The 11,679-nt window shown below is 39.4% G+C and overlaps 1 pseudogene; it reads left to right on the top strand.

Annotated features, from left to right (window-relative positions):
• Positions 1–262: 262 nt before the first annotated feature.
• LOC124873049 overlaps positions 263–11,679 on the top strand; it is a 34,866-nt pseudogene continuing 23,449 nt past the window's right edge.

The raw sequence follows: 11,679 nt of genomic DNA, 5'->3' as shown, positions 1-11,679 counted from the left end.
GGTACCAGTCCCTAGATGTTGCTGATAAAAGCATAACTCATTCCTCTCCCCATCTCCCTTTCTGTGACATGTAAGGAGGGAAAAGCACTTAGAGCAGCCATGAGTGATAAACAATACAAAAGTTTTCAAACCCTAACAATGATTTTTATGTAATACATTTATGGTTTGCTGCAATGGACTGGTGACCTGTCCAGGGTGTACCCCGCCTCCCGCCCATAGACTGCTGGAGATAGGCACCAGCTCCCCCGCGACCCACTCTGGAATGAGCGGTAGAAAATGACTGACTGACTGACTGACATTTATGGTTTGCTGCAATGGACTGGCGACCTGTCCAGGGTGTACCCCGCCTCCCGCCCATAGACTGCTGGAGATAGGCACCAGCTTCTCTGCGACCCACTATGAGGAAGCGGTATAGAAAATGACTGACTGACTGACTGACTGTCTGACTGACATTTACAGTTTGTAATTGATTAAATACATTTGAAATCTAGTAACAGAAACATGGCAGTAAAACTCTGTTAAGGGTCTATTTATATTCCGAGCACAATCTGAACGCACCATCTATAGTGCAGCTGTGTACTTCACGTTACCTCACTGCTTTTTTGGATGCAGCAAAAAGTACACGGCTGCACTATCAAGTTTCTCCTAACCTGATGCAGAACTCGGTCCTGCACAGCCACGCAGATGAAAAACATTGTTTTGTTAACAGCTGGGTGAGTCTGAATTTGTTCTCTAAGCAACAAGCAACGAGCAACTTTCTGAGCAAATCCACTTTAGAGGCTTAAAAGAGTCTAAACTACCAGGATATTTAACAGAAAATGCGGGCGTCTCGATGCTCGGGGACAAGTCCTTTGACTTCTACCGGGACCCGTTGATCTTCTGGCAGCAGAGGATTGAAAAACACCACAGCAGAGTGTTCCAGTGCGGTCTGCAGACCTACTGTTTCTATCTGCTCTGTGGTATGTTAATAGTCAGATATTCACCTGTGAACATGACAGCTTTTAAACAATTCGATTCAATTCAGTTTTATTTATATAGCGCCAATTCACAACACATGTTGTCTCAAGGCACTTCACAACAGTCAGGTACATACATTCCAATTAATCCTAACAATTGAACAGTGCAGTCGGAGTTAGCTTTTTATTCAAATTGGATAAAAAGTTTTTCTATCTAAGGAAACCCAGCAGATTGCATCGAGTCAGTGACTTGCAGCATTCACTCCTCCCGGGTGAGCATGTAGAGATAGTGGACAGTCACTGGCATTGACTTTGCAGCAATCCCTCATACTGTGCATGCATGTAGTGACAGCGGAGAGGAAAAACTCCCTTTTAACAGGAAGAAAGCTCCAGCAGAACCAGGCTCAGTGTGAGCGGCCATCTGCCACGACCGACTGGGGGTTTGAGAGAACAGAGCAGAGACACAAAGAGAACAAAGAAGCACTGATCCAGCAGTACTTTCTATGGGAAGGAAAAGTAAATGTTAATGGATGTAGCTCCTTTAGTCGTTTCACCTAGAAAGAAAGAACAGATAAACTCTGAGCCAGTTTTCAAGGTTAGAGTCTGAAAGAGAGCACATATAATTAGTTACAGTAAAAGCTCAGTCAATCGCCATGTCTAGGAGAGAGAAAGGGTTAAACACTAAAAGACAGGGCTATGTGGATCATCGGTAGAGGGTGAGCATTAAGTTGTTGCCAGCAGAAGCTCGGACGATTCCCCTCTCCAGAAAGGTGTCGCAGGTAGACACAGAGGCCAGGTGTAGCTTCTAGGAAGAGAATAGAGAGATCAAGGTTAAAAGCTGAAATAACAGCAAATAATGCAAAATTGGAGAGTAGTGTGAGAATATAGCGAAGAGGGTGAAAGTGGTCGTTATGTCCTCCAGCAGCCTAAGCCTATAGCAGCATAACTACACAGATAGTTTCAGTTCAGATTATTTATTTAAACGGCGCTTATTTACAACAATGTTGTCTCAAAGCAACCCACAAAGGGTCCCACTGATGGTCATTGTTATACTAAAAACCACAAGGATTGGGATACCTCTCTCTGTCAGACTGATTATAACCATTGGAAAAGAGAGGGGGTCATACAGGTAGCAGAAATGGAGGGTGTGTTTGCACCTCAACCATAACTGAGCCGGTTTTGGCTAAACCTGACTCCCCCTTACTCCATCCAACAGGGAGGTAGGAAGGCTCCCTCCCTGATAAACTCAGCTACTCTAACTATAAGCTTTATCAAAAAGGAAAGTTTTAAGCCTAGCCTTAAAAGTAGACAGGGTGTCTGCCTCACGGACTAAAGCTGGGAGCTGGTTCTACAGGAGAGGAGCCTGATAACTAAAGGATCTGCCTCCCATTCTACTTCTAGAGACTCAAGGAACCACCAGTAAACCTGCAGTCTGAGAACGAAGTGCTCTGTTAGGAACATATGGAACAATCAGATATCTGATGTATGATGGAGCTAGATCATTAAGGGGTTTATATGTGAGGAGGAGAATTTTAAATTCTATTCTGGATTTAACAGGGAGCCAATGAAGGGAAGCTAAAGTAGGAGAAATATGATCTCTCTTTTTAATTTTCATCAGAACTCTTGCTGCAGCATTTTGAATCAGCTGAAGGCTTTTAACTGCATTTTGTGGACATCCTGATAGTAACGAATTACAATAGTCCAGCCTTGAAGTAACAAATGCATGGACTAGTTTTTCAGCGTCACTCCTAGATAGGATATTTCTAATTTTGGCAATGTTCCGGAGATGAAAGAAGGAAATCCTAGAAACCTGTTTAATATGGGATTTAAATGACATGTCCTGGTCAAAAATAACACCAAGGTTTTTTACTTTATTACCGGAGGTCAATTTAATGCCATCCAGGTTAAGTGATTGACTAAGCAGTTTCTTTTTTAAAGACTCCGGTCCAAAGACGACGACTTCTGTCTTGTCTGAATTTAGAAGCAAAAAATTTAAAGTCATCCAAGTTTTTATATCTTCAAGACATGCTTGTAGTCTATCTAACTGGTTGGGCTCATCAGGATTTATGGATAAGTAAAGCTGAGTATCATCAGCATAACAGTGAAAATTTATTCTATGCTGCCTGATAATTTGACCTATCGGAAGCATATAAATAGTAAAGAGAATTGGCCCAAGTACTGAACCCTGTGGTACTCCACAATTAACCCTGGAGTTTAAAGATGATTTATCATTTACATGAACAAACTGGAATCTGTCAGACAGATAAGATTTAAACCAGCCTAGTGCTGTTCCCCTGATCCTCCCAGCACATTCCAGCCTTTTTAAGAGAATATTATGGTCGACTGTATCAAATGCAGCACTGAGATCTAACAGAACCAGAACAGACACAAGTCCATTATCTGAGGCCATAAGAATATCATTAGTGACCCCTATGTGTCTGTCTCTCTCTCTCTCTAAGAGGATGAAATAAAAACAACTTGCTGTTCTAGGCTACACAAACAAACAAGCAAAAATAAATAAAAAACCCAAGAATTGGTTTGATCTCAGTGGGACACTGGTGATACTTGCTGTAAAAGTTGCTCAAATTAATTGTTTGTAGGCCTATCGTTGTCATTAATCCTAAAAACCAAATCCACTTATGGCATCTGTTCCTTTTACTGGCATTTATTAAGGATAAATAAAAATGTTTAAATAAGTTATATATAAAAAAAAACTTCAGAAACTATCATTTGCTTTGTTCCTATTATTGTATTTTGGTGCGAATTATTTCAATTTTGTCTGATCCATTTTTAACAAAAATAGGAACTGTAATATGCAACATTTCTAATTTCTGACTGAATTGCAAATGTGAACAATTATTTTCAAGTTAGTAACATTTAAGCTACCAATTTTCTCATGAGGGGACATTGCAACAAATTCACCTTAAGGTCAACATTCACAGAAATTACAAAAAACCGTAGAGGTTCATCTTTAACCCTACAGGGCTCAGTTAGCATGTTGAACATGAAAGTTTATAATATTAAAAAGACTGAACAAGTATGGAATGTTTGCAAATGTAGCCAGGAGAAAACCTCTTATCTCCAAAAATAATATAGTGGCAAGCATTGGGTTTAGACTTTGTCATCCTAACAGGACTTTTGGAATCTTTGATCAGGTGAGATGAATTATAGCTGTTTGTTCATAATGAACAGCACTATGTTTGGAGAAAACCAAGCACAAACATCTCATACCAACTGTCAAGCACGGCAGTGGAAAGGTGATACTGTGGGCTTTTTTTGCCGTCACAGCCAACCATTAACATCTCTGCGTACTAAAGTTGCTCTGGGGTTTAATAGTTTTTTAGACACTGCTTTTCAAACTTGGCTTCATCTTTATTTACAACATAGTGATACAATTGAATGTATTGTGGTTCTGCACTCTTTGAGTTAGATTTAAATAATTCCAAACATGGTACAGACCAGATCATTTTTATCATATCCGTATATTTATATGCGTTCACTTTTACCGTCATTGTACTTAATTCGTATAACGACCAAGTGACTCTCCTGGTTATCTTTGTTTTTAGCACATGCCCAAACCCCAGTCAGAATATTATAAACTTGATTAACATAAATTTCATGGTAATGTGGTGTGTTTTAGAAAAATCCAACATACTTCTGAAGGATCCCATGGATTTAATGACAAACATGTACGGAAATACCATTGTCACCACTAACGGTGTCATTCATGTCTTTGTAAATGTGCTTCAGTTTGTGTTTCAGGTGGGGAGGCTTACCTCCTCCGTCTTTCTCTCAACAACCTGTTTTCAGGAACATGTCTACAGCTGACTACATCTCCAGGTAACAATAGTGTTTTACTTGACAAGGTTTGTCTTTAGTTTATCTGTTTATATACCCAAAGGCCTTAAATTAAGAAAAGTTGGTTTTCTGTGAGATATTAAAAAAGATTTTTGTTGTGTTTTTTTCTCTTTACAGTGTATGTGAACGCTGCTCAAAGGACCTCTCACTCAGGTTATGTATACCTTGAATACTATTGTTAACTCAATAAGTTTGTACCTGCGTTAACATCTATAGTATTCTTACATTGCTTAAAATTAGCAACTTGAAATTCTGTAAATTTTCATATTTTCTGACTTTATGTATTTTAATTTCATTCAGTGACATAAATGCAGTAAACTAATCAAATATGTGTTGATTTTTGATTATAACAGGGATACAGGAGTTATCAGTTCGGTTAGGAGTTTGGTCTATCAGTGTAAGTGTGTGTGCATGTGTGTGTGTTTAATAGGCAGCCACAGTGTGTTTACTCCATGTTTAAGTGTCCGGGGACAGAGTTGGTGTTGGGTCTTTTTCTGAATGTACAAGTCGAAGAGCAGTCTGAGGTTTTCCGGGAAATTGAGCAGCTGTGCACCAAACACTGGCATGGTAGAGCCACACAGATACAGCATCATGAACATTTATTGCCACCAATTTTTTATATGATCAGCATGGGCACCTGACCAGGTGACATGGGAAGGGTCAATGTTTCTGTGCGTCGGCACTAATTGGCACCAATGGAAAAGATGGGCAAAATACCTTAAAATTAATGTATCTTTTATTGTAATAACATTGTGAATAAAAATTAAACATTGATTTGAGTACATTTATTAATTGGGGGGGGAAATCCCATGGTAACGGACAAGATAACATGCAGGCTTTCAGTTAAGCCACTAGGGGGCCCTTAAAGCAAGCCTTGAAAATTATGTTCGGTTATGTTCAGTTTGCCTCTGGTGTGAGGCCTTAAAAATATGACTGAAATCCAATCTTCCTTATTTAAGCTGTAGTCACTTTCTCTTTGATGACAATGGATGAACACAGGCTTTCTGTAGTCCTTGGAATATGTCATCATTGGACACAGTTATTGGATAACTTATAGAGACTGTCATGGAGGGTCATCTATCACAGAAACCTGTGACTTTCTTCTCAGAGGTGCTGGTGTCACCATCAATTTACTATACCAATGTGTTTAACAGTTGTTCGTGATGATGCACACCAAATTTGGCATGGATCTGATGATGTATCAGGGAGATATAATGGTTTAAAACATTCTAGTGGGCACAGTGGATTAAAATTCCAATGTATTCCAATTGACCTCTTTGTTGGTTTACAAATATCATTCATATCCAGTTTGGTGTTAATCGGATCATGCATGTGTGATTTACAGCCAACTGTATACGAACAGCAAGATATTCCACACGGTTCAGCCAGCAGTCACAGTTCACAGTGGGATTCAGCATCATCTTGGAGCTGAAATGACAAGGTGAATGTGTTCAGTACTGAGCTGTGAAGACACACAGTTTGGTACAGCTACCACCTTGTGTGTGTAAGTTATTTGACCTTTGTGTTGTATGGCAATGTTTGTAAGTTGAATGCTGTAGGAAGATTTTGCTCAGACAAAACGTCTAAAAGACACAAAATGGCAGCTTTGATCAAAAATGGCCAACTTTCTGTGGGTTTTGGACCATGGGTCCAAGAGACTTTTTTTGTAGATCTTCAGACACTACTTATGTACACCGATTTTCACAATCCTTGGACTCATTCTATATATCTTTGGACTAATTCAAAGCCCCCTGACTTGGGGGTTAATTGTTTGAATGTTTCTAGGAGACGATGTGAATGTATTTGGCCACGCCTGTCAAATATTTGCCTGAATATCTGTAATGGGTTGGATTAATATCCACCATGTTCAATTTGGTGCAGATAAAATGATATGTGTGAAAATTAGGGCCAAATGTATGTCCATGGTATGAACTTATGTTTCTATATGTTGCCATGGCCACATTGTTATCTTTCATCATTCCAAGTGAAAAAAAAAATTACTTCCTTTTGTCAGGAAATGCAGCTTAGATTTTTTGGAAGATATGACCAGATAGTTTTGTTGAGCACCCAAAATAGACCGATTACACCAACTTTGATATAATTGTTCCTTTCTATGTGAAAGTTACATGTCATATTTTAGGTCTGGCCACGCCCCATAGACATGCAGGAAAACTCACCATTTTGATCACTTTTAATTCCCCATACCATAAGATGATACTAAATTTGAGGCAAATATTTCAACATCCATTGCAGGAGTTTGTCAAAGTTAAACGTGTAAAATACCCCAAACCCCTAAAAAGAAAATTTGACACTATTGATCTATTGAAATATAAAACTTTTCACAGGGGCTGAATAGTCTTTTTGTGCAAAGTTTTGGGACATATTTTTAGGCATCCGAAAACACATGTCAATCGTCAGAGGTGGGGTAATAAAAAGAAGAATCATTCGAAATACAATAGCGCCTTCACTGCTCAGGTTTAATAATTAAACTGACTTTTTCAAGTGGATCCTGTTGTCTTTCTTTATTATTTTTTCCTTAGTAAGTAAGTCAGTAAACTTTGGTTTATACACTGCCTGGCCAAAAAAAGAGTCGCCACCTGGATTTAACTAAGCAAATAGGTATGAGCCTCCAATTGGATAATTACTGCATGGGCAATTATGATTCAGCTGGCAACAAGTTATTTAACCCCAACTGGTGCAATGAGTTGCTTCTCATTTCTTAAACAACCATTTCGAAAGACACATCCCGTGGTCATGGAAAAGATGTCAGTTTGTTTCAGAAGTGTCAAATCATCGGCATGCTTCAAGCAGAGAAAACATCTAAGGAGATTGCAGCAACTATCTAAATTGTTTAAGAACTGTCCAACGCATTATTAAAAACTGGAAGGATAGTGGGGACCCATCGTCTTCGAGGAAGAAATGTGGCCGATGCAAAGGGAACTCAAGGGATTGGGACTGAACAGCTGTGTAGCCTTAAGAAAACCGCTAATCAGTGAGGCTAACCAGATAAAAATGCTTCAAATTGCTAGGGAGCACAAAGACTGGACTCTGGAGCAATGGAAGGTCATATGGTCTGAGATTGACCCTGTTCCAGAGTGATGAGCGCATCAGTGTAAGAAGAGGTTCAGGTGAAATGATGCACCCATCATGCCTAGTGCCTACTGTACAAGCCTGTGGGGGCAGTGCTAAAATCGGGTTGCTGCAGTTGGTCAGGTCTGGGTTCAGTAACGGTCTGGGTTCAGTAACAGTATGTGTTCATAGAATGAGGTCAGCTGACTACCTGAATATACTGAATGACCAGGTTATTCCATCAATGGATTTTTTCTCCCCTGATGGGCGGGCATACTCCAAGATGACAATGCCAGGATTCATCGGGCTCGAATTGTGAAAGAGTGGTTCAGGGAGCATGAGACATCATTCTCACACATGGATTGGCCACCACAGAGTCCAGACCTTAACTGCACTGAGAATCTTTGGGATGTGCTGGAGAAGGCTTCGCGCAGCGGTCAGACTCTACCATCATCAATGCAAGATCTTGGTGAAAAATGAATGCAACACTGGGTGGAAATAAATCTTGTGACATTGCAGAAGCTTATCGAAATAATGACATAGCGAATGCATGCCATAATCAAAGCTAAAGGCATTTCAACAAAATATTAGAGTGTGTGACCTTTTTTTTGGTGGCAACGTTTTTTTTTTGGCCAGGCAGTGCATAACATCTTTGAAGACAAAAATCACAAAACGCTTTTCTAGCATTGCAACATCTCACACTTCTTCTTTTTGAATTAGTTCACTGATTTGTATTTCATGTTTTTAGAAATGTTTTTGTGGGCAGGTTTGATCTCCACTCCAGTAAAAGTGAAGGTTCTTCTTTGGACGTTGGGTTTTGCGAAGGCTTTGGACACCAGAAGCATGCAGATGGACATCATCAAAGACAAATTAGAAAAGGATGCACAGGTGTGAGGCATCTCAGGTCTCCTCAATGTGGTATAAATGTCTCTTTTGCCTATTTTCATTCTTTCTCTGTTTTGCATTCTTTTTTAGTTCCTTTTCTTTCAGACATATTAAGCAACAACCAATTTTCTAAAATTTTTTGCAGTTTTGATTGATCAATTGCTTTCTAATTGCAAGAATTAGAGGCTAGTTGAGGCTTCTGTTCTCTCTAAAAAACAGACTTTTTTTTGTAACTATGTTAAATATAACATCTTTAAACATATTGTGACTTTAATGTGACTCCAGTTTTGTTGGCTCTCTGGGTTCCCTACAGTTTCCTTACTCTGGTTCTGCTACCCAACATCTTATCATGTTCATCTTAGCTCTCATTTCCAAAGCCCTGGCATCACTGTTTACTTCCTTCACTTCCTTCACTGTCTTTGTGTACTTGAACAGGTACGCAAAGACAGGTACTTAATACAAAAGAGGAATGCAAGGATATCCTGTTAGTCGGAAAGCTGTACACATCTAAAGAAGAATGAGAAGAAAAAAGTTGTTGAGAAAATTGCTGGAGATATGTTCATTCTTAAACCTTCCAAATTTTAGCAGCATGGGACATGTGATGTTAATACATGTAAAATAAATACTAGCCTGTTGTAATAACATTAGCAATACTTCACAATTCTTCTTTGGATCAGAGGGATTTCCATAGAGAATCCATCCATAAACCTGATTCTCTTCACAGAGTTCTCCTCGAGGTGCAGAGACTAAGGCTGTCCTTCATTGGTGGGCGCAAAATAACTGAAAAGATGGGCGGAATCACCTAGGTTCATATAATAGGTTTTAAATCAAAGCATGTCTGATTTATGTGAACATGAGGAGTGTGGTGGAAAACTAGCTTGCCCATCATCCTGAGCACACCATCCCCATGGTATTGGCAGCATCATGTTGTGGGGATGCTTTTTCTTCAGCAGGGACATGGAAACTGGTCAGAGTTGATTGGAAAATGGATGAAATTACATACGGTGACCCTGAACACCGTATGTAATTATTGTAGCTCCTCAGGTGTTCATTTTACTCATTTTTTAAGCTTATTTTTTGACCATTTTTCTGCGGTCTCTTTAAATGCAAATGAGGCATTTCACACCCCACCCCCCTCCAGGCTGGGAGCCATCCACTCCACCCCGTAATATGTAATGCCATTACTAATGTTACTGACAATATTTTTATACACCCGACAACAGAACAATTAGATTTTTCCGCTTGCTGCTTCGGCATCCTTCAACTTGAACTACAATAATACTGCATGAATAAAATCGGGGGATTCACTGAATTGGTTAGCCATGTAAGGATATTATTATTTATCAAAAATTATAATTAAAAATCATAATTCAGAAAAATAATTTTCTTAACCAAAAATCATTGCTTGTGAATAGAAATCAGAGATGTCCTCTGGTGTTGTGATTATGGGCTCAAAGCACTTAATAATTACAACTAGTTAATCATCATTAATAATTGATCATTATTAACCAAAACTACGCTAAATGTCACTATTTAATCAGCTGCTCCACCAATCGGTGGGGGAACATTGACCTTATTTTGTTAGATAAATCACTCTGAAAAAACACAAACGCTTCTCTTTATACGTGTGAAAATTTATTGAAACCATCCAGCAATACGATTACTATTCTGGTCCAAAAATCTTCACCTAACTAAACATGCACTATTCTAAAAAATGGAGTAAAATGACTATCTAAAAATTATAGTAAAAGAAATTATATGCACATTGAGTGCCTATGAAGATCAAACCAGCAGTTTCATGGACAAAATGTGCAATTTGGGTTAACTTGGAAAGTGGAGCAGAACCACTGTATGGTGAAGCCTTCTTGGTGCGCTGATGGCGGCTATCAGCTGGTAGACGGTTGGCTGCGCCCTAAGCCACTTACAGCTGATTGCCCCAAATCTTGGGCATACGGTCATAAAAAGAAGTTCCAGTAATAAAACTTGGACAAAGGAGTGGTCAAGCCACGAGCCCCAGATTGTAGCTGCTTTGAATGAAAAATGTTTTAAAGTCCAACTTCTAAGTTCGGCTGATTTGGGGTCAGCCAGTCAAAACATGAACATGCACCTTGCTGATCGCATCTGTGCTCCGCGATGCAGCACACTTGCACAGCAAATCAAAACAGCTCAACACTTCAATCAATATTGCATGCAACAAGCTGATACCTTGGATTAACTATTGGTGATTCTAAATCACCTTAAATTATGCCTCACCCTGCCCAGACCCCAAAATACACTTATCCAATTTAATATAAAAAAAAACGAAATTATTAATTAGGATGGGTCGTAGGTCTGAAGAAAAACGGTGGGAACCAGAGTGTCATGGATCCGTGATCAACTCAAAAACGGTAAACTTCTGATAAGTCCAAAACGGGGAAAATATGAGGAACCATTGCTGTTGACTGAATCAACAAGGGGTCTCCTTGGAAATAAACCTGTGTGGGCTTTCACCTGGAGGGGTCTTCAATTGGTTATCAATCTTCTGACCTTCTTGTATCAGACAGAATTCCAGCTTTAACGCCATGGCCATGGAAAAGTTAAACTCGCCTGCGAGTTTCTGTTGCTTGTGATATGCGCCTCCATTGCTTTGTCCCATGAGACACGTTGGAAATGGCAACGAAAGTTTGGTTTCCACGGCTTTTATAATCCCGGGTGACGTCAGAACTGCGACACCTGTTGAGCTGCAACGCCTGTTGAGCTGCGCATGTCGAACTGCGCAGCCTAGTCGGTCTGTCCGACCAAAATGGATGACTCCAACAACCACAAGTTTAAAAATGTTTTTTTTTATTGAAAAAGATACCAGCAAACAGAATAAGACAAGAACATAAAATATACATATGACAACTTCACGTTTGTAAAAAAAGAGATTTCA

Source organism: Girardinichthys multiradiatus, chromosome 8 (genome assembly GCF_021462225.1).
Source record: "Girardinichthys multiradiatus isolate DD_20200921_A chromosome 8, DD_fGirMul_XY1, whole genome shotgun sequence".
Taxonomy (NCBI): Eukaryota; Metazoa; Chordata; class Actinopteri; order Cyprinodontiformes; family Goodeidae; genus Girardinichthys; species Girardinichthys multiradiatus.
Note: the sequence above shows the minus strand (reverse complement) of the source record. Positions and strands in the feature narration are given on the sequence as shown.